At 38.2% G+C, this 22,216-nt stretch overlaps 1 protein-coding gene and 1 long non-coding RNA gene across 6 annotated transcripts in view; one reads left to right on the top strand and one right to left on the bottom strand.

Moving 5' to 3' along the window:
• LARGE1 (LARGE xylosyl- and glucuronyltransferase 1) overlaps nucleotides 1-22,216 on the bottom strand; it is a 273,696-nt gene that overhangs the window by 170,416 nt on the left and 81,064 nt on the right. The window lies entirely within an intron of this gene.
• On the top strand, nucleotides 9,594-10,282 carry LOC116786805. Its single transcript, XR_004357084.1, has 2 exons — nucleotides 9,594-9,625; nucleotides 10,133-10,282. It is a non-coding gene; the product is annotated as an uncharacterized LOC116786805 (long non-coding RNA).

Genomic DNA, 22,216 nt, shown 5'->3' with positions numbered 1-22,216 from the left:
ACCTGAATTTTCTTTTCTGATAAATTTCAAGAAAATTGAGGGGTTCACTTTGATTTATGTGCTAAGATGTATCTCAGTGTTCTCCCTTCCTTGCCCCCATTGAGCTGGTAACTCATTCTCTTCTGTAAGTTTTACACTCATTTGATGCTACAGACTTGGAAATAAACAACAAACAAAGCTCCATTTTGACAGACATGACTTGTGAAAACCTTAGTTGCAAATACAGATATTGGTCACCTCTGTCTACAACCAGGACAATTACACTTTGGGTTGTTTCCTACCTGCAGGTAGTATCTCCCTACTTCCAGTTGTGGCTAAACATGAGCACAGTTTATCTTGACATTTATCAAGCCCAAATTGCACTTTATTCTTCAGGTAACATGTACTTCTGCTCTACATATACTCTTGCCACACAGGTCTTATTGGCAATTCAAACAACCCAAGAGTCAAAGGAAAGCGTTAGAGACAGGGAATAACATTTCTTCCCCTTTCAACCCATGCTCCCAAAGTAAAATGCACTTCAAACTTTAAGGATCTATTTAAACCTCCATCATTCAAAAATATGTCCTGTTGTCATTGTAGAAAAATGGACATACCTGTAGGTTTGCCACTGATAACGGTTCTTTAAGTATCTTCTAAATCAAACTGCCTTTCAGGCAGTGAAAGTTTTACTTGGACTACAAATAGATATCAAAATAATGCCCCATAATTACTAACAGTAATTACTCCAGTAATAACTAATTAATAACTTGGGAGTTCTGTTGATTCTTTTGACCCAAGGCTTTAAAAATTTCTGACAGTGGGAACTAGGAGGTAGGAGATAAATTGCCCTCTGTGTGCTTACCGGTAGCAGATACAAACCTCAGGAAGCAAGCACCTGCTGGCTGAGAGACAGGATATAACTGGATGGATTAGCTGGTCAGATCACTTGGAAAGGTCTCTGGTCATCTCCACTGGTTTTCCAGCCCCTCTACTCTTAGGTTCCCTTCTTCCTGCTACTCCCATCAGACTAACCATTGTCTCTGTATTTTCGGTGGTGGGTCATGGCAGCTTTGAAGTGCGGACACATCAGAGATGTTTTCATTAACTAGTTCAGACACGGACACCAGTAAGGCTGGATCAGCTCAGGCTGCATACAGAATCCCAAAATATCCACTTTCCATCTTACCAACAGAAGCGGAGATACTGGATATGCAACAGCAGTGCTTCAACTGTACTTTTAAATGCAATATAGAGGTACTTGGAGTTTTACTATCCTGTCAGAATGAATTGCTTTGCTTATTTCTATAAAACATCTGAACATCTCCTTCCCAGCACCCCTTCCCCACCAGCCCTCTTATCATAAATGACTGAAAAAGAGACAGAGCTTCTTCTCTTGTAAAGGAAAATAATGTCCTACCTCTTATTTATTCTTAGTTGCAGTGAAGTAACACTAAAACCACCTAGCAACTAGCTAACTCTAGGTACAAACACCCTCCACACCACCACCAATAGTTCAAGATAGAATTACAGAGTTATACAATTATTTGAGTTAGAAAAGACCTTTAAAGGTCATCTAGTCCAATGCCCCTGCAATGGGACATCATGCACTAGGTCAGGTTGCTTCAAAGCCCTGTCCAACCTGACTTTGAATGCTTCTGATAATGTGGCATACACAACTTCTCTGGGCAACCTGTTCCAGTATCTCACCAGCCTCATTGTAAACATGCTAAAAAATGACCAACAGTAAGCAGAGAGAAGCAGCGCATGGATTTGGGGAGAAATTTTCAACTATCTGAAAATGTTTCCTAGTTTATTTTGGCTGGCCGTATGACTTCTCATCACATTTTCTTCAGTGGAAGCCCTAAATACAAATGCTCCTAACAGCATATAAGTTTCTGCAAATAAAACAGATGCAAAAAACCCATACAGCTGAGGAGTATGTTAGAAAAAAAAGAACAGAAAGCTATGTTGGTTAGGAGAAGTTTACTCATAAAGGGGGATAATTAATTATCATATAAAAAGGAGTTCTAGCACAGTAACATAAACTGCTGGTTGGGGTTTTTTATGTTAAGTATAGCTAAGCAAGAATTTAGAGAGCAGAATACAAAGCATAGGAAAGCAATAGACAGATGAACTGTGCCCAACTGATCTGCATGACTTCAATTCTGAAATGTCATTTTTGTATAGAAATGAACATCTGAGCCATATTAAATCTTATCTGTTATAACTGGGAGGATGCAACACTCTTCTCTTTTAGCTCCATTTCTAGGCTCCTTGGGTCTTCCACACAGAACACATTATAACTTTGCTGAACAATGTTGCTTGGTCTTATATCTCCAAAATAAGCCTTTTTTTTTCTAGTGAAAATCAATTTTAAAAAAAGGAAGCAAATGGGAATATGTTTTTAAAGAGAAAGAAAGAAAATAAATGATGCACATGTGAAGGGAAACTAGCAGTGGTTAAAATTTTCTGATCACATCATCATTGGTGCTGAACAAGGGACATAAACACTATCAGAGAAATACTAGAATAGAAGCCCTTATTCCCACTAGGCAGTATGGCAAATATGTCCCTGGGAATTCAGTAATAAAACAGAGAAAACTGAACATGTGTGACAGAGAGACAGAGTGAAATGAAGCACGAAAAAGAAGTGCAACATAAAAGGCTTAAAAGGGTTCAAGGTGTGAAAACACTGAGGAAAGAGGGATATGTGAACCAGTGCAAGTACAAGAGGAAAACAGTTACAGGATTTAGAATGAGTGAGGCTGAAGATGATAGAGGGTAAGCAAGCATAAATGTGAAAGGAAAAACATGAATGAACATGCAAGTGAGCAATAGAGCATGGCAGTGACAGGCTGTAGCGCAGTAAGAAATGGCAAAAATAGGAAAATCAGAGAGAAAAGAGTTTCAGTGGTGAATTTCTTTTTTGTTGTTGTTGCTTTTACCTCCATCACTGACCAGAAGATAAAGTGTTACACGAAACCAGATCAGCAAACAATGTAAGAAAGACACAAAAGCCATAGTAATCACTAAGAATTCTCAATAAACAAGACATTGGGAAATTACCTTCAATTTTGTCCCCAAAGCTGAGGTGGTCAAAATGACCAAGCAGCGTGTTGTTCAGAAAACGGCAAAGTGGAACAAAGGGGAACCAGTATCTTCAAAAGTGCAACAAAGTACTTGAATGTTTTCTCCCTTCTGTGATGAACTGTTCTTGTCACAGTCTACTGTGAGTAGAGTATCACAATAAAAAGTAAGGAATTAGGGGTAGAGAAATTAGGGACTACAGACACTAGGCACAACTATCTGTAAGAGACTCTTGTAGAAATGTTCTACTGCTGTATTGGGTTTGCATGACAAGAATTTGGTAGTAGGGATCTACAGGGGTGGCTTCTCTGAGAAGCTGCTGGACACTTCCTCCATATCCTAGAGAGCCAATGTCAGATGGCTCCAAGATGGACCTGTTGCTGGTAGCACCTCTGAGATAACAGTTAAGAAGTTACTGCACAGGAGAAACTGCAGCCAGTTTGAAGAGTGAGAATACATGAGAGAAACAGCTCTGCAGGCATCCAGGTCAGTGAAGAAGGGGGGGGGGAAGGTGCTCCAGGTGCCAGAGCAGAGGTTCCACCACAGCCTGTGGTGAAGACCATGGTGAGGCAGGATGTCCCTCATGGAGGTCCATGATGGAGCAGTCTGTTCCTGAAGGACTGCACCCTGTGGAAGGGACCCACACTACAGAAATTCATGGAGGACTGTCTCCCAGGGGAGGGAGAAACAACATGTAATGAACTGACCACAACTCCATTCCCTGTGCTGCTCGACAGGAGCAGGTAGAGAATCAGGGATAAAGTTAAGCCCCAGAAAAAGGAAGGGACAGGGGAAGGTGTTCTTAAGATTTGGTTATATTTCTCATTACCCTACTCTGATTTGCAAGCCAAGTCTGTTTTGCCTGTGATGGTAACTGCTCAGTGATATCTCCTTGTCCTTATCTCGACCCATGAGCATTTTGTTATATTTTCTCTCCCCTTTTTAGCTGAGGAGAGGAGTGAGAGAGTGACTTTGGTGCGCACCTGGCATTCAATCAAGGTCAACCCACCACAATCACACAGTTGTAGTTGCATAAAAATATGAAACAAGGAAATATTTCTCCATTCACATAAAAGAAACTTGAAAGAAACAGAAGTATTCAAATACTTCTCTGGATAATAAGTAGTTATGGTCCTCAAATTCCTCTGCTTTTCCTAGTAACAGGAAACTGATGGATCACCTCTTTCTTTCTTTCTTTTCTTTCTTTCTTTGCTCTGAGAACAACTAGCCTTACTATTAAAGACTGAGATAAAGATGGCATTAAGTACCTCTGCCTTTTCCGCATCCTTTGTCACCATGTTTCCTTCTGCATTCAATAAAGGATGGAGATACTCCTTAGCCCTCCTTTGTTGCAGATGTATTTGTACTAACACTTTTTATTGTCATCTTGATGGATGGGATTCACACAAGGGTACTGAGGGAGCTGGCCAAAGGGCTTGCCAAGCCACTTTCAATCATTTAGCAGCCGTCCTGGCTCACCAGCAAGGTCCCAGAGGACTGGAGGTTAGTAAATGTGACACCCAGCCACAAGAAGGGTCAGAAAGAGGATCCAGGGAACTACAGGACTGTCAACCTGACTGTGGTGCTGGGGAAGGTCATGGAGCAGATCATCTGGATGCCGAGCCCAGAGAGTGGTGGTGAACAGTTGCATCCACCTGGTAGCTGATTATAAGTAGTGTTTCCCAGGGCTCAGAATGGAGGCCAGTCCTGTTTAATATTTTCATCAACACCCTGGATGAGAGGATCAAGGGCACCCTCAGCCCATTTGCAGATAGCACCAAGTCGGGTGGGAGTGTTGATCTTCTGGAATGTAGGACCTCCATGGGCTGCAGGGGGACAGCCTGCCTTACCATAGGCTGCAGGGGAATCTCTGCTCTGGCACCTGGAGCACCTCCACCCCCTTCTTCTCCACTGACCTGTGTCTGCAGAGTTGTTCCTCTCACATATTCTCTGTCATCTCTCCAGCTGCTGTTTCTATTTCAATTTTTTCCACCTTCTTAACTCTATCATCCCAGAGGTGCTACCACTGTCCCTGATGGACTTGGGCTTGGCCTTGGCCAGCAACAGGTTCATCTTGGAGCCAGCTGGCATTGGCTCTGTTGGACATAATGGAAGTTTCTAGCAGCTTCTCACAGAAGCCACCCCTGTAGCCCCCCTGCTACCAAAACCTGACCCCACACACCAAATAAACCCTGAACCACTTTGAAAGAAATCCACTTTCCCACACAAGAGCACACAAGTGCTTTGAGTAGTTCATGTTACACAGTGAGGCTGTCACTCAAAATAAGCATTCCTAAAGCTTAACAGCATTCCTTTTTCTCCATCAGCACCTCTTTTCCTTTGCCAAAGAAGGTTTGTGTGACTAATTAGTCCCTAACACTCCATTATTGTTAACAATAATATTACCTAGCCTATAGAGGGTTTTTCATCAGTAGATCAAAAAGTACTTAGGAAATAAGGCAAGTGTCATTACCTCATCAAGTAATAACTACTAAATAATCAGCTCTGCTGCTGCTTTAAGCCTTAAAAATGGTGTTTTAAAACCACCAAGAATCTAAATCATAATCTCCAAGTAACACACCTTCTCTAGCAAAGGAGTTTTTTATTGACTGTTCAGTGGAACCCAAGAAAGCTCCATGAAGCAAATAGGGAATATATTTGCAAAGATAAAACATAGGATTAGAAGGGACCTTTTCAGTTATTGAGCTAAGGCTCAGTTGCCCCACACTGAAATACCATATAAGCCCTTTCTTAAACAGCTTGAGTTTTGCATTAAAACTAGTGAGAGCTTTTTGCATTTCATTAATCCCACTGAGAGACAGTGCCAGAAGTATACGGATCTGATGAACAGATATTTTCCTCTCATTTCCATCCTAAATGTATTGTTGATCTGATAAAAACCATTTGTCTTGGTATTAACAGTATCTGTTCATGTGAAAAGCTCTGTCCTGTCTTGTGTATTTAAAAAGCTCTCAATTTGGTAAAGGAAATGAAAAATACAAGTAAGTCTTCCATTCTAATAACTAGCAAGGTCTATAAAGTTTTGCCCACAGCTATAGACATATATACGTTACCTACTATCTTCCAAGTATCAAATTCAGCTTTCCTAGAAAGATCTATTGAAAGTCCAAGATTAAGTTCCAGAGCAGTGATGGCCACCTAGGAGTCCACTATAGTGTATTAAGATTACTCTTTCCCAAGGTGCCTTACTTTACACTTAACAACACTGAACTAATTTGCCCTTGTACTGCCCAGTTTCAAAAAAAATCTATGGTGGAGATACCACAACGCCTGTGCACAATCTATCAGGACACTTCATCCTTATTCTGTTTAGAGCTGCTTTTCCTCCAGTCAAACTCTACCTAAATCTCCCACTGCTGCAATTTCAGGCTGTAACTTGTTATATTCTGATCAAATCCACTTCTGTATGCAATGAAAAGTCGAGTCAGCTTGAAGTATTGAATACAAATGTACAGTGCTTGTCTTCCTGAGAATTTCACTATCAACCTTTCTCTCTTGAAACATCTAGGGAAGAGGTTTGACCTTCCTCCATATGCTTTGGGACACTACTAAGATACATACCTTTCTCAACAAACATCTTCAGAAATAATAGTTCAAACATCTTGCGTTACCGCTTATGTGAAGTTCTGATCTGTTTTACCCTATTTTTGCTACCTAAAGAAGTAAAGACCTTCTTGTTTATTTTTATCTAACGTATCCTTAGCTGACATCAACATCAACTTGGTAACAACATTCTGCTCTTTTCTTTGGAGAAAAGTAATCAAAAGTATTAAGTAGGAACATGGTTTTTTTTCCATATTCTGGAATCTCAAAGCCATTATCTCATGTTCTTTTTCAACCAGCCATCTTGAAACAATATTGACTCTTTCAGTTCAGCCTCTTAACTATTCTTCCTTTTCTTCTGTTTCAGTATTCAGAAGTGTACTTGTCCTTTTACATTTGCATAGAAAACAATTAACCCAAACTTAAGTGTTGTAATTATTTCTTAAGATTTTTGTGATACACTGAAACTGCTAATTAGAGTACACAGGCAGGATACAACTTCCTTATCAAGTTGTAGTCATTGTCTTTCAGTTATTCTATTATTTGTATTATTTTTAACCACATAACCACCATTTATCTTGCTAGAGGGTTGATGATGTAAAGCCTCTGCTCTTCAGCTAGATTGATAATAAAAAGTGTTAGGTCTAGAGAGACTAAAATCAACCTTAAATAATCCTTGTACCATCAGCCATCACCAAAAATGCCTCACTTACAGGGTCACTTTCCTCTTTCTCGTCAATATATTGCTCATTTTATGTTATATTTACTTTTGAGAGGATGAAATAAGTAGGTTTTCCTACAACTTTAAAACACTAATTGAGTTACATCCACAAACACTTCATGACTACCAAATATCAATCATTAGTTTGCAAGTTTGATTGGTAGCTTTCATGTCTGGAATAAATTTCACACAGAAGAATTCCCTATAATTTCAAAAAGATTGAAATCCAAAAGAATAATTTGGAAAGGATAATAACATGTACATTTTCATGATGCTGAATCCTTTCACACATTCTTGATACTCAAATACAACATGGTTAGTGTGCACCACAGTGAGGCTTCTTTTAGTAATATTGCAAATGAACTAAAAGAACTCAGTGTCTTCCTGACTCCTCAAGATAATACCCTCCCTTTTCCACATGAATCCACTTTTTTTTACTACATCCCACTACTTGCAATGCATGCATATCTTTTCCTTTGTCTTTTCTCCCCGCCCGGATTATTACAAAAAAGCCAACTCACAAGTACTCCACTCAGCTTCCTACCAAGAAATTGTTTATGACAAGTGACAATAACACCTGAACACTTTTCTTTCCTCACTCTCATTCAGTAGCTTCCCCATCCCTAATTAAACTCTCATATTCTCAGTTTTCACCACACCATTAGAACATCTCTTCTGTGAGATGCCCTAAAAACAGTTTCCAACCCTCACCAATTCTTTTTGCAATTCCTGCTCTCAACTGCTGAAAATCTGGTTCTTCAAACAAGCACCACATAAAATTACCATGGGTAATCCTTATGTCAGTTGAAGCTTTCCATTACCTGTATACCTCTAAGCAGAGTCTCTATTCCACCACAGCTGCTATAACAAGTATGTTACTTTTGTGCAATCAAACGATAATCAGTACAACAACATCTCCTCTTTGGAAATGGCTCAGATTTTTCCATTATTTATGTGCAGTCAAACTATGACGTGCCAGGACCTTAGTGGAATATTTATAAACGATATTCAAATATTGTTTAGCTCTCCCTAATCCTTGTAATGTACTGCTGGATATGTAAGGTAAACAACTATTTAGTTATTAGAAATATAAGCCTATTTAAATATGCAAATGTTTTTCCAAACAATTTGTTTCCATGGGCAATACCTTATCCTTAATAAAAAAATACAGGAAATTACATGTCTCATCCTCCTCTGCACATCAGATACATTCACAGACTGCAGTATGGTGTAAACAGGTTTTTTTACACAAAAATTACCACTATGCTTTGCTTCAAGTTGACAATATTATTCTAGATCTGGATCCCCTGAATCAACCTGCAAAATAAATTATTATGCCAACTGAAGAAAAACAATGCTATTTGCTGTAGATTTGTTGGCACAAAAGGTTCTGCCCTTTCTTGAGCACTAGCAATTGCACTTTTGAACTTTTTCTAATGTCTGGATTTACTGGCCTATTGTGGCTTCAGATGCCAAGGTGGAAAAATGGCTACTAATAGCAAAAAATAGTTATTTTTAAAGGGCCACTTCTAATATAGCTCAGGAAGTTTCTGCGCCTAGAAAACTTGGAGGCATGCTGCAGTTCCAAGACTCATCCCAAGCGAGCAATGTAGATAAAGGCCTTTTTGGAAGCTAAAGAAAATGCAGTTATATATGAGTCTTCCTGGTTAGATGGAATAACAGTACAGAGAAGTACCAGGCTGAGCAGCCATCTTTTCTACAGAGACTTTAAAAAGTAATGAGAGATTCTGGAGTAAAGTTCTTGAGTGCTCAACTGGACCCTCTTCAAATTTGAAGGGGCCTGTTTTTCAAATGGGAGAAATGCTGAGAGAAACCCAGGAACTCAGGGCCAGTAATGCAAGAATGGCAGCATTCACAGTTATGAATCTCTTAAAATGTTACTTAAGTGCTTTCACAGCATATGCTGTTCAAATTAATCAACAACCTCACTGTTCAACCAACAAATCCACTATCTATTACATGAAGTCTATCTGACACAGAGAAGCTGTGTCCATTTTTCTTTTGAGCTCCATGTGTTGCTTTGTCTTAGTCTGATCTGTTCTTCTCTCAGAAAATTGCAACTTCCTGCTGCTCATAATGGAGAGCTTCTGCTTTTAAAACCACTTAGAAGCCAATAAACCCCCTGAAATAGGTGAGATATACAGATTGCACATTAACACCTATATAGACAGTTCTTCACTGTCTGACTGTAGCTAACAGGTGACAGTAGCAGCATAATCTCAGAAAAGAAGTTTAGGGCTTCTCTGTAAGGTAAGTTTGTACCAGTCTAAGATACATGTTATTTTAAACAGCTATTGCTATGTCAACTAGTACAATATCTCACATGACTGCTTTTATTGGTATATACATCATTTTGGAAGCTGTTTTAACTGAGCTGGCAAAAGCCATTCCTGTGCTGCTGCAATGATGTTATCTATGACAATGACCAGTATAACTGCATGGGTGTAATTTATGAAGTTTTCAATGTGGATTCTTTCTTGTCATCCCCTGCTCCAGTGTGCTCCACATCCATATTGCACCACAAATCTAACCACACTTCTGAGGCAAAATAAATAAATGTGTACATACAGGAGCTGGGGACAGGGAGGATATGGAATTTTTCATGGGAACAGGTAGTGAGTCACATACCAAAAGAACAATTCCCATAGTTTACAGTATCTTGATTTAACCCATCTCCCTCCTGAATACAATAAAAACCGTGAGCCCCTGAAGTAGCTTTGTTCAAGAAATAATGTTCTTCTCTCCATCTCCTGACAGTGGTCTTCAATTAAAGCCTGCAATGATGAAACTCACTGAGACTGACGGAGGAAATAAAAGGAGAGAAACCACTGAAATGCATCTTCGGAAGCAGATTATTAAATGTCCCGCAGACATCGGTGCGACTGACAGCCACCAGAGCTTAGTGAAGAAAGAGAAGCGGTAAATTAAACTTCTCATTGGGCCTGATGATGATTAATATCTCTTCTCTGATGAGCTGAAACTGCTTAATCTTTGCTATTAATATCAAATCACAGAGGTGCAAGTATGGTAGCTGAAGAGAAAGGGGGCATATGTGAATGTTTAAAATTTGTGGGAGGAAAAAAAGGACAAAAATAACTGAGGTAGATTTTGCTCTTAAATCTCTTCAAGCAAAAAACTGAGAATGAAGCTGAGAGTCACCATCAGCAACTCTGGAGTCAGGTTACTATGAGGCAGTTCTTGGGCAAACAAAGTTGTACAATTTAAAGGAGATAAATAGTAGGTTTTAGTTGTTTGGTTAAAGGCATTTGCATTCTACAGGAAAGACCACTTAATTCATCACATCTCCATTCAAGTGTACATGAACAAGCAACTAATACCTTCATCCAACTCAAATAAGTTAGATAATTGTTATTTTCAGACTTACTTACCTCTGTGTATATTGGCAAAGCTTTGAAGAGAGTTAGCTGGGGTTCCTTGGAAACCAATAATTATGTGTAGCTGTGCAGATGGATTTTTAAACTTGGTTCCTATAAGAATATTCTACAAAATGAAACCTCTCTGTTGAGATTTTTACCATCAACCCTTGGGTTGTAATGCAACGAAGCAAGAGGTGAAATAGCTAAATCCACTATAGTTAATATTCCTAGAAAACACTCAGTATGTATTACATTCTCAGACCAAAAGAATTCTCTGTTAAAGTCAGTGTAGATCCCTTGAGATACACATTATAATAGTTTGATTAGTAGAGAATGAAAAGCATACTTTTATAGCACCCATTCATCCGAAAACATTATTCCTGCTAAAGTTAACAAGCAAAATCAGAGAGTTAGGTTAAATCAAATCCAACGGCAGGCAGAAAATTTACTGACTGTGAATATTAAAACAGTGTGTGAGAGACTGAAATGTTAATGGTTAATGACTCAAAGAATGGATCATTTACAAAAGCAGCAGGGTGCTTTGCTGAGGCCAGGTTTGCACCCCCTGCCCCCCAACACAAGGGGAAAAGAAGAGTTTTTTGTGTGTGATGGTGAAACTTCTGATCCATATAAGACAGAGGGGGTGCACACCCACCACCAGAGGCTACAAGCCGGGTTTTGAGCGAGGTAAGGGAGAAGGCCAGTAAGAAGCAGACCCAGGGGAGGCAGGATAATGCTTTTTATCACGCTCACGTCCTCCCCTACACAACTGGCTCAGGTGTGAAAACTCCACCCTCCCCCCCAGGGGAGATATCGAGACATTCAAACATAGGCCCCTTCTGATGGGGCATAGCTGGCTCAACCACACTGATGTGAGAGGCAGCTGTCATGTCTCAGAAGGTGTCATAAACCATGAAAGACCCCCCAAAGAGCACCCAGACTCATTTCTGGGGCCTTCCACCAGAGGACTGCACATGATCCAGTGTTGCAAGAGATCCACAGTGTTGCGTCACACAGTGTAAAACGCCCCTGTCAGGGGAGGTGCCTGGGTATTTATTCCATCTCAGCCTAAGGGTATATTGACCCACTAGACTTTGTGTTTCATGGGCTTCCCCTATCCCTGACGGATCAAGACTGTGGCCATCACTTCAACCAACGGGCACCAAAATTGCAACAATCAAGTCTCATCGCTGGAACCGTAGGTGGTGATATCTTTCTTCTCCACTGTCTACTCTTATCCTTTCTATCTTTGTTCTTTTCCTTATATATTTTCTTCAGTGATATCTCCATACCTTTATATTGTTATATTACTACGGATAATAATAACAAAAATGGCTACATATTTCCTTTCCATTGCAACCGAATTGTTCTAAAATAAGCCCTACATATTTATATTTATAAACACCGATCAGTCAGTATTGTTTCACCCTAATCCACCCCGAGGCATCTATTAACAGGAACCTGAGTTACCCTCACCTTTAGGGGCAGGTCGTAACATGGCAGTATGATTTCAATACAATTCTAGAATGCTGAATGTCTTAATGCTATAAAAAAAATGGATGAGAAATCTTCCATTTGTTAATGCTGTGAAGGTAACTTGTAAACACTGTACGCTGATTTTATATTTCATCTGCAGAATCAAGATAACAATATTGATAAAATATAAGTCTGTAAGTATTGATCTCATGAATAACTGGTTGCCAAATTAGTGCTCAAATAAGTATTTTTTCTTAAATTTAATAAACATTCTTAACCTGCAGATGAAACTGTAATTTCATCCTTTCTGAAGGGTTATTTTTCACAACTGAAAAGGTACAGTAACCTGGAGCCAAAACCAAATGTTTTGCTTGGGAAATTAGTTTTTCTGGACTAGGATGGCAACTGATCATTGTGATAACTAGCTTCTATTAGCTATGGGAAGGTTAGAAATTATCCTATAAATTTATCTCTTTTTTTAAACAGCTATATGTTGTCGTAACTGTAGCACTGTAGCACTCTCATCTACAGTTCTCAAGGTGATATTTCTTGCAGTGCACTTTATGTACTGCAATATCTCATAATCATGGCCGCTTATTTTACATGAAACTGAAACTGTTAAAATGACCCTTTTTTATTATTTTTTTTCCTCATCTACTTCTCATCTTTCACTTCCTACCTTGAAGCTAGAAATATCTGAACAAGGATTAAAGCATGTATTTTTTAACAAGGTGGAATAATTTATTCACAGATGTGCTAGAATCCTCCACCAGCTTTAAAATCAAGTTCAGAAGTCTGGCAGGAAGAAAAGCTTTGGTGTATCTAGAATGCAAGAATTACCAGCCAGCACTGGTATCAACTCTACAATAAAATATAGCCTGCACTATGTAAGATGCTAGAGACATTGATTGTTAACAGTCAATCTGATGGTAAAAATCTACAAATCTGCAGAAGCCGATAAAAAATCAGTAACTGTTCTGCGTGATTTTGAGATGAATCGACAAATTTGTCTGCAAGGTCTATTTTGAAACACAAATTAAACAAAAGACTGCTGCAACTACTCTAGGAGAGAATTACTGACATTAAACAATGAAAGATGAATAATAAAATAGGAAAAATTGGAAAGGAAGAAAATAGTGGAGAGAAACACAACTACTTAATCACATAATAAACAGATATCTCTTTCATATTTTTTATTCCAGCAATTTCTTCAAGAGCTTTCCAGCATATAAGAATAATTCTATCTTATTAGCTATGGCTTTATTTCAGCTCCAGAAATAATCCTCTATATATTACATGAATGGTATGCAATATCCTTTGATATTAAACTACACCATGACAACCTCAATCCTCTGTTTAGAGAGCCAAACGAAGATGCTATTGTAGCACCAACAGCCATAACTGCACTGTTTTTAATCTGTTTAGGAAGATCAATAATCACTTTGAAGAAGTAGGGGCCCAGGTTTCACTGACTAGAAAACAGCACACAAGCTGCCCATGTTTCTTCTACCCCTACTAGTAACTGTGCTTGCTCAATTACAGCCAACACATGCAGGTCTGACTGTACTACAGTCACATCTTCAGTTTATTTTGTAGATACACACTTTTGGTTTTCAATTCAAGATGAATAAATCCAAGCTGGTAAGCTACTCCAGGTGTTTGAAAGCATCCACTGGTGATGGTGATTTCACTGGGCATCTAGAGAATTTGGGAAGCAGTATGCAGAGAGCAGATCACACACCTCTACTTTAAGTTAGGTATAGACCCATTATTACAAGTTTAGTGGGAAAAGTATCTCATTAGTAAATACTTTATTGAGTCAGTAAAATATTTTAACTAGGCCTGTAATTTTTTTTAAAGAAAATATACCAAACAGAAACAAATTCTCCTTTGGACTATGAATTTAACTTAGGAAAACGTGATGATTCTATAATATTTTTTGTAATTTTAACTTCACTACTTTCATTTCTTCCCTCCTCTTTACTGATCTCTGAAAACTCTGGAATTTAGCAATTTCAAAGGTAAAGAGATTTATAAGGGAAAAAAAGGAGATTTAAAACCTTGATGTTTACCTCCTAAGCTTTGCCAGTTTCACAGAACTCTAGAGAAGGACAGTCATGCCACAGGTTAAGAAAAAATTATTACAGTAAAATAGCTCAAATGGCTTGAAAATGGTTAAACTGAAAGAGAATCTCAGGCTAAAAACATCAGTCTTCAGGTCAAGTTTTCCACTTATCATTGGTATTTACAAAGTTGAGTGAATGAGGATGACTGCTGTCAGCTCACGTTTTTGAAGTTAGCTGTGCATTTCACTCAATTGTCCAAGGATATCTAGATACTTTAAAAAAACCCTCTTTCAAGTCAAAAAACAAGAATAACAAAGCAACACAAGAGAGGCAAAACCTCAAGGGGAGGAAATAATTACTCAGCTGAACAATTTAATGGCTACCATGTCTGAAAAAATGTTTGAAAAGCGTAAGGAGGGAATAAAAGAGATATGTTGAAGATGCTGGTATTCTTAAGCCAAGCATACCTAAATCATGTCCATCCAATAACAGGATATTAACTTTCCCAATCAATTGCTTTTGCTAATCCATGCCAGAGCATTATCTGCAGGACATAAGAATGACCATACATGATGAATTTGAATTACTTCTTTGAATCTATTTTTAACTTGACTCCTTCTCCTGCTGGTATTATACACATTTAAATAAATGTCCCAAATATAAGTTTCAAAAGTACTGGAAAGCACTAGAGATTCGATTTGCTGTCTAACAAGAAAGATTTTGATTTCAAACTTTTTCCTGATCTGAAAAAAACCCCACACATTTAAAAAACAAAAACTCCACAAAAATCAAACAGCCTAAGTCAATTGTTCTGAGAATCAAAAACTAAATTTTCATTTCAGTCTTTTAAAATGTCTCTATTTTGGGTACTTTCTCATCCTATGCATATACATTTGCTGACCAGCTTGTCTGTTTGCCCCCAAAGCTCATTGATTAATTTCAAATTACTTTGTTAGAGGGAAAGAAGTTAGTGGTAATGAAGCTTCTACAGTTGCCAGGAACACAGAGAGAGAGATGAGAGATGCTATACATTCTACCATTGAGAAATATACTGCAGCATAAGCTCAAGATTTATTTAGGTACCAGGAGATCCATATGGGAGTTAGATTTTATAAATGCCCTAATTGTAGGAAAAGCAACTTCAACATCAATCAGCTGCATGACATCAATCACATCAAGTCAGGCTACATTAGTTCCAGCACTCAAAGGAGTTCTGGTCTACTTATACTGCACATTTTGTTTCAAAAAGCCAAGCAGTATTTCTTGGTTTAAAAAAAGACATTTAAGCTCATCTTGCTTTTCTGTTTTTCTACAGAAAAATATGTTTTGACTATGAAGTCAGTAAGTACCTATCTTTGAAACAAAGAAGGAGGAATAATCAGGAAATAGCTCTCCTACTGTTAGTCTTCCACACAGCCCTAACAGAATTTGGGTATCCAATGTCCCTTCTTCTTGGGAGAAATTTTTTTCACCTTTGTGTAAAGCAACTTTTATAGACAGCATTTTTTCAAAAAGTTTGTTCAAAGATTGAGGAAGACAAAGATGAAACCAAAACCTCGAGAAATCCCACAGATTATATTCAGAGTAAGCTGCTGTTCCAAAGAAGCTGGCCCCTTATTCCTGCTCTAAGAATTCCTTTTCATTCTGACCTTTATGTTTCTGCCAGAAATGAAAAATTAACAGCTGACTATAAAAAGAAAGCCAAGAGAAAACTGGTGTTTAGAAACAAAGAAATATTCCATCCAATCAAGAGATTGTATAGAGAGGCAAGCAGGTAACCCTACAGCTTCCTTTACTTTTATGAAAGGATAAGCATGTACTTAAAAAGATGAGTGTCAAAAGAGAATGTGTGTCCCCTGTACTGGAATGCAAAAAAACCAAGGTGGAGTTGCTTTTATTTGGCACAGCACACTGACTAAAGAAGTGTCCATTGCAAGATTCATGGCTTTTCCTGAGATGATAGCATCTTGGTTTAAGGATATAACCTCCTGACAAGCTGAAGAACAAACAGCACTGACTTCAGCATTTAAGTGCTGAGCTATAGTACCTTATTAGTTAAGGACAAAAGTGTATTGCAGCATTGTAAGCGTTTAGTTTAATTGAAAGAGTGGTTGAGAGGAAAAAAAAAAAGAATCCATGCTACTCACTAACTCCACAATTTGACCTCCATAAGCTTCTCATGAACAAGTTGCATTTTGGCTGAGATTCTTGGCTTAAGGCCATTCTTGTTTTGCTACAGGAACTACTTCAAATTTCCTGTCACTGCTCACAGGTAGACTGTCTATTTATATAATGGGGAGAAAAAGTATTTTTCTTATTCACTTATTAATTTTATTTTGTTAGATGATGGACAGATAAGGCTTCTCAAGTCTGTAAAACAAAATAAATGTGGGAACACCGAACTGCAAGTTAAAGATGATGAGCAGAGAACAAGATTCAGCTTTCATAGCATGGACCTTCTGGTCAACAGCATCTTTCAACCAAACTTCAGCAGTATTCTGTATAACCAAATCACAAGGGTTTCATAGGACAAGTTTTCCAAGACAAAGCAAACAAAACTTCACATACGTCTGAGGTCTTTACTATCATGATTGATTTTATTCTTGTAGGATCTCCAAATGTATTTAAGAAGATATAGTGATTGCAGTAGACATAGAGGTGCTTAAGTGACAATTTTCTATGTCCTTAAAAAAAATAATAACAAGACAGGAGTAGACCACTATCATTTCCTCCAGAATGGATATGAAGGGGTTTCTATTTTAACTAGAGATAGCCAGTCTTAACTAAAATACACCGCCTGTAAACCTGCCTAGGCACCCATCACAGTAACAAGCTTACTATATACAGAGGCACCCTTTTCAGGGCTTTTTTCTCAGAACTTTATTAAAAAGACAGAATCAATACAGAATTTGAAACTTCTATTTTAAATAGACACTGGATTAAGTTTTCTTCTTTAATCCTGTTGAGACACATACCAGATAAATTCAGGCCCACTGAAGGAAACGTAATAAAAAAAGCAATTCTAGTATTTGCTCCTTTCTGATTACATTATCTGTAAAGGGATTATTTTCTGATGTTTGTTCATCAGTTTCAAGTGTCTGATAGACATTTTAGTAGTTAATTATTTGTTTGCCTCTTCCTATGACTAACTTATTGCAAGCATTAAAAATTCAGGCAGTTTTCATCATGCACATAGACCATGTGATAAACTTTTGGCACTTAACTGGATAAAGCTGAACTCCCAGAATCAGTTTTCTGATTCAAGTATTCACAAATATGATTTCAAAATCTACTTCCCATGAATATTAAAATTGGATACTCATTGTTTCTGTAGACAGTCTTCCCAATTAACATATTCACTAGAATATTTATGGAAACATACTCAAAAAGAGTGTGAACAGCATCAAAGTGAATCCATTTAAATACTAAGATGAGTATTTGCAGCCTTCCTTCAATTTATTTTATTGTATTTGATGAGGTGTTTGCCCAACTCTGGCTTCAATCGTGTCTCTACAGATGACTTTGACTAAAATGAATTGCCAGAGAATCATAGTCACCCAACACGGGAGTGAAAAGAGGACAGTCAAGGAAAGCAAGTCCCAGGATAGAAGTCAGGCCCTATTTTTTTAAAGTGTTACCCCAGGCAGTTAAAGAAAAAGAGTCAACAGCTCTCTCACAGACTCCCTGCATGATCTCACACAACTTTTCAATTTTTCATCTTAAAGCTACATCACTGGCTCTTCCTTTCCTGTGAAATATGTTCTACACAGGAGCCCTACACACATAGTCTAGGATTTTCAACCTCAAGTGGATCCACCACGCAGAGACTGGTAACTCAAGTGTATTTTCATCCTGTCAAAACGGAGGTGACTGGAAATCTGCTGAGGGCACAAAGGCACAGTGGACTCTTTTTCTTTTTTTTTTTTTTTTTTGAGGAATCAGTAATCTAGAAAGCATAGTCAAATTACAGTTCCAAATCTCCATTTTACATGACATTCATGATAAAGGGGATAGGAAAGTGCTGCATATATAGCTTGGAAAATGAAGCTATTTATGAAGCTATCGCTGGTTAGTGAAATTGCTATTTTCTTTCTAATGAAAATTCATCATGTATTATTTGATTATTTCTTCTCCCTGTTTTAAATGCGCTTCACCCTTCCTACTCCATTACTTTGTCTTTTGAATGTAATCTAAGAGTGTTGGAACAATTATCTTTTCCATTCAAAGTAAATGATAACTAAAATTATGCCATCCTTGTGCATTATTAAAAACAATAACAGTAACCAGGTATGTTCAAAGGCTATACAATATTCAATACCATGTTTAATATTCTAGTTCATAACCTTAATAGACATTTATACATGATTAATGAGGCTTTTAGTAGCTGCTGCTGTCACAGCTTGGGTAATACCACCTCCAATGAATATTCTAAGGGAATGGTCTTACTGGCAGTGCCTGAGTGACAACTGTGAAGTAGCAGGCTGACCTGTACTTGCTGACAAGAGAAGAAGACACAAAATAAAACAAAATTCTGTCTTCAGGAATTGCAAACTATTTCAAAAGGAGAACATGGAAATTGACTGCACTAAGGCATATTTTATATTACAGATTCACTAACAAAGCTTTTAAAGGGTTTCTAAATGTGATCCCACTACCATGCTATGGCAAATGAATAACTGAAGTTCTTAGGTATAAACACATGGATGAGTAATGTAATTCCTAATTACATCAAGAACATCTAATTGGCAGACACAGCACTGCAGATATCATACCAAAGAGAGGCATTTGAGTCTAGAGCCCTGAAACATACAAACAAAGAAAAAACCTGCACAGGAATGGAGAAAAAAAAAAACCCACTAAAACTTTTTGCTATGACAACTCAGCTAGGTCAACCTTTTTCCTTAGACCGAGAGGTGATTTGACTACTATATGTAAGTATCTTCAAACAGAACCATAGCCAGGCCTGGCAGGGCAATAATTAGCATGGATTAACCAAAGGTAAATCATGCTTGACCAACTCGACTGCCTTCTGTGATGAAACGACTATGAAGAGGAGACGACTAGTTGATGCGATCTCCCTTCAGTGTAAGCACAGCATCCCTGTATCCAATTTGGGTTTTTACAGTCTATATGGGTGGTCTACCAGATGGGTGAAAAACTCTCTGGAATGCTAGGGTCAAAGGGTGATGGTTACTTGTTCATGCTCTGTTTGGAAGTTAGTTACATGTGGAGCTCCTCCATGTCTATTCTGCGACTAGACCTTTTCAGTCTTTTCATCAATGACATGCAGAATTCACCCATATCAAGATTGCAAATGGCATCAAGTCTGGGGGTTGCAGTCAATAAACTCTCAGGCAAGAGTGCCACCCAGGGGACCCAGACAGACTGAAGGAGTGAACAGTGCAAAGCCCTGTGCCTAGGAAAGACTAACTCTCTCATAATGGCACAGGCTGTGGACTAGTCCTCCTAGGAAACATCTGCAGTCCTGGTGTAGAGAACATTAAAAATCATCAGCAGGAACATAGCAAGTAGGCTGAGGAAAGTGACCATTTCCTGTTACTTTATACGCATTAGACCACATCTGGAACAGTGTGTCCAGTTTGGGGTCCCAAACAGAACCACATTGATGAAGTTCAGAATAGGGCTATGAAGTTGTACAAAGGCTGAAGTTCTTGCACTGGGCTTGTTTAGCTTGAAAAAGAGAAGGCTCTGTGGGTCTTATCAGCAGCCCCCTAGTACCTACAAGCAAGTTGCAAAAAGACAGAACCAGACTCTTCACACTGATATGTGGCAAGGGGATGTGTGACATCAGACATAAATTGAAGCAAGGGAGGTTCAAACTACATATAGAAGGAGAAACTCTTCCACCTGAGGGCAGTCAAGCAGTGGCCCAAGTTGCTCAGGGAGGCCATGAAGTCTCTCTCCTTGGAGATTTTGAAGACACAACTGAATAAAGGCCTAAGAAATCTTGCCTGACCCCAAAACCCACACTGATTTGAGCAGTTTAATGAGAGGACTCCCGAGGCCCCTTACACACTGAATAACTAAGTGAGTCTATGAAGATACCAGGTACTGATGATTTCTTTAATTTAGTGGAGAAAAGTCTAAAAAGAACCATTTACTCAAACCTAAAACCAGATGAACAGAAAAGAAAAATTCTAGCACTGTGATTAACCAAAGAAACTAATGCCAGAAGACAGAGAGAACTCTCCACTTCTGTTGGTTTCAAATCAAGGTATAATGATGTTGAGAGACAAATTTTTTCTCAACTATATAGAATCACAGAATGATACAACTGGAAAAGACCTCTAAGACCATCGAGTCCAACCATTCATCTAGCACTGCCAAGTCCACCACTAAACCATGTCCCTAAGTGCCACATCTACACCTCTTTTAAATACCTCCAGGGACAGTGATACAACAACTGGACAGAGTGTTCCAGTGCTCATCAACCCTTTTCACGAAGAAATTTTTCCTAATATCTAATCTAAACCTCCTCAGGTGTGACTTGAGGCCATTTCCTCTTGTTCTGTTGCTTGCCACCTGGGAGAATAAAGTCACCCCCCCCTCACTACAACCTCCATGGAGAGCTCAAAATACAAGTAAATTGTGTGAACCATTGTGGAGAGCAAAACAAGAAATTATATAAAATAACAAAATGGCTTTAACTCATTGCCTGTAATATCTACAAGTTAGGGAAAATGCTAGCTATTAGGAGGTTAAATAAATATCTAAGCGACCTTAGTTCTCAACCAACGAAGATTAAATAATGCCCCATCCAAAAAGAAAAAGAAAACAGATACAGAAAAGTAACTGAAAGAGTTACTAACTACATAATTTCCAGCCCTTTTCCAGGCAAGGCTTTGTAATAGGTAATAGGTTTTGCTCCCTGGTTTGCATTTAAGATTAATTCACACTGAGAGCTTTAAGTCACTTCAAATACCATGTAGCAGCAAATTTCAAGATTTGTATTGAGTTCTCTGTAAAAACAAAGGATTCTGCACACAGAGGAATTTAAAACACCATGGCATTATCAACTGTGGACACAATTAAAATAGTCATTACCACAAGGCAGCATAATATTCTTCCAAAAGCAAAAAGGTGAGGCCTGCATTTGCTCAGCTTTTAAAAATCAAACAAAGTCAGTACTGTTCTGCCTCCCAGATCATTAGTTTTCAAGTATGCAGCCAGGACTCCTTATATTTCCAATTTAACATGAATTCCATAAGTGTTTCATTCTAGAATAAGCTCATAGTGTTACTGCACATTAAGATAGAATTTTAATAATCAAATAAATTTGCATAAACCAACATTTGTACCTGGCATGTAACTAATTCAGAAGTGTATGTAATATACACTCAAAATCTTTACATGTTCTTACTTGTAATTTAACTTGGAAACCCATTTTGTTTCGAAACAAAGCACAGATTTGTCAGCCAAGGTTACATGAAAGAAGCTTGACATTTTAAACAATGCCTTTTAAAATTATCTGACTGTAAAATAGCGTCTGAACAGTTTTTGAAAGGTTGAAACACCTTTTCTCGTGCTAAGATAACTACAGGGGCTGAACAGGTTTTTTTTACTCTTGCCAAAATAACACAATTACTATTGCCAAACATAAAATGCTCCATCTCCACAACAAACAAAACAAATAAACAAAGAAAGCTACAAAGTAACAAAAACCAGGAGAGCCAGAATCTTCAATCCTCACCTAACTGAAATATAACTGCTGAACTTCAGTAAGGCCAGAAAAAAAACTTCATCAGATAGGAAATTTAAAAGGCGAAGTAGTGATTATTCCAAGTCTCATTACAAAAAGAGCTCATTATATAGCTGCAAGTCAATATACCTATAAACTGGAGGATTTCCACCTCCAGAAAGAGGGGGACAGAAAGATATTCCATCTATAGAAACCCACTGCC

Source organism: Chiroxiphia lanceolata, chromosome 5 (genome assembly GCF_009829145.1).
Source record: "Chiroxiphia lanceolata isolate bChiLan1 chromosome 5, bChiLan1.pri, whole genome shotgun sequence".
Classification (NCBI taxonomy): domain Eukaryota; kingdom Metazoa; phylum Chordata; class Aves; order Passeriformes; family Pipridae; genus Chiroxiphia; species Chiroxiphia lanceolata.
This window is presented reverse-complemented; position numbering and strand designations above follow the sequence as displayed.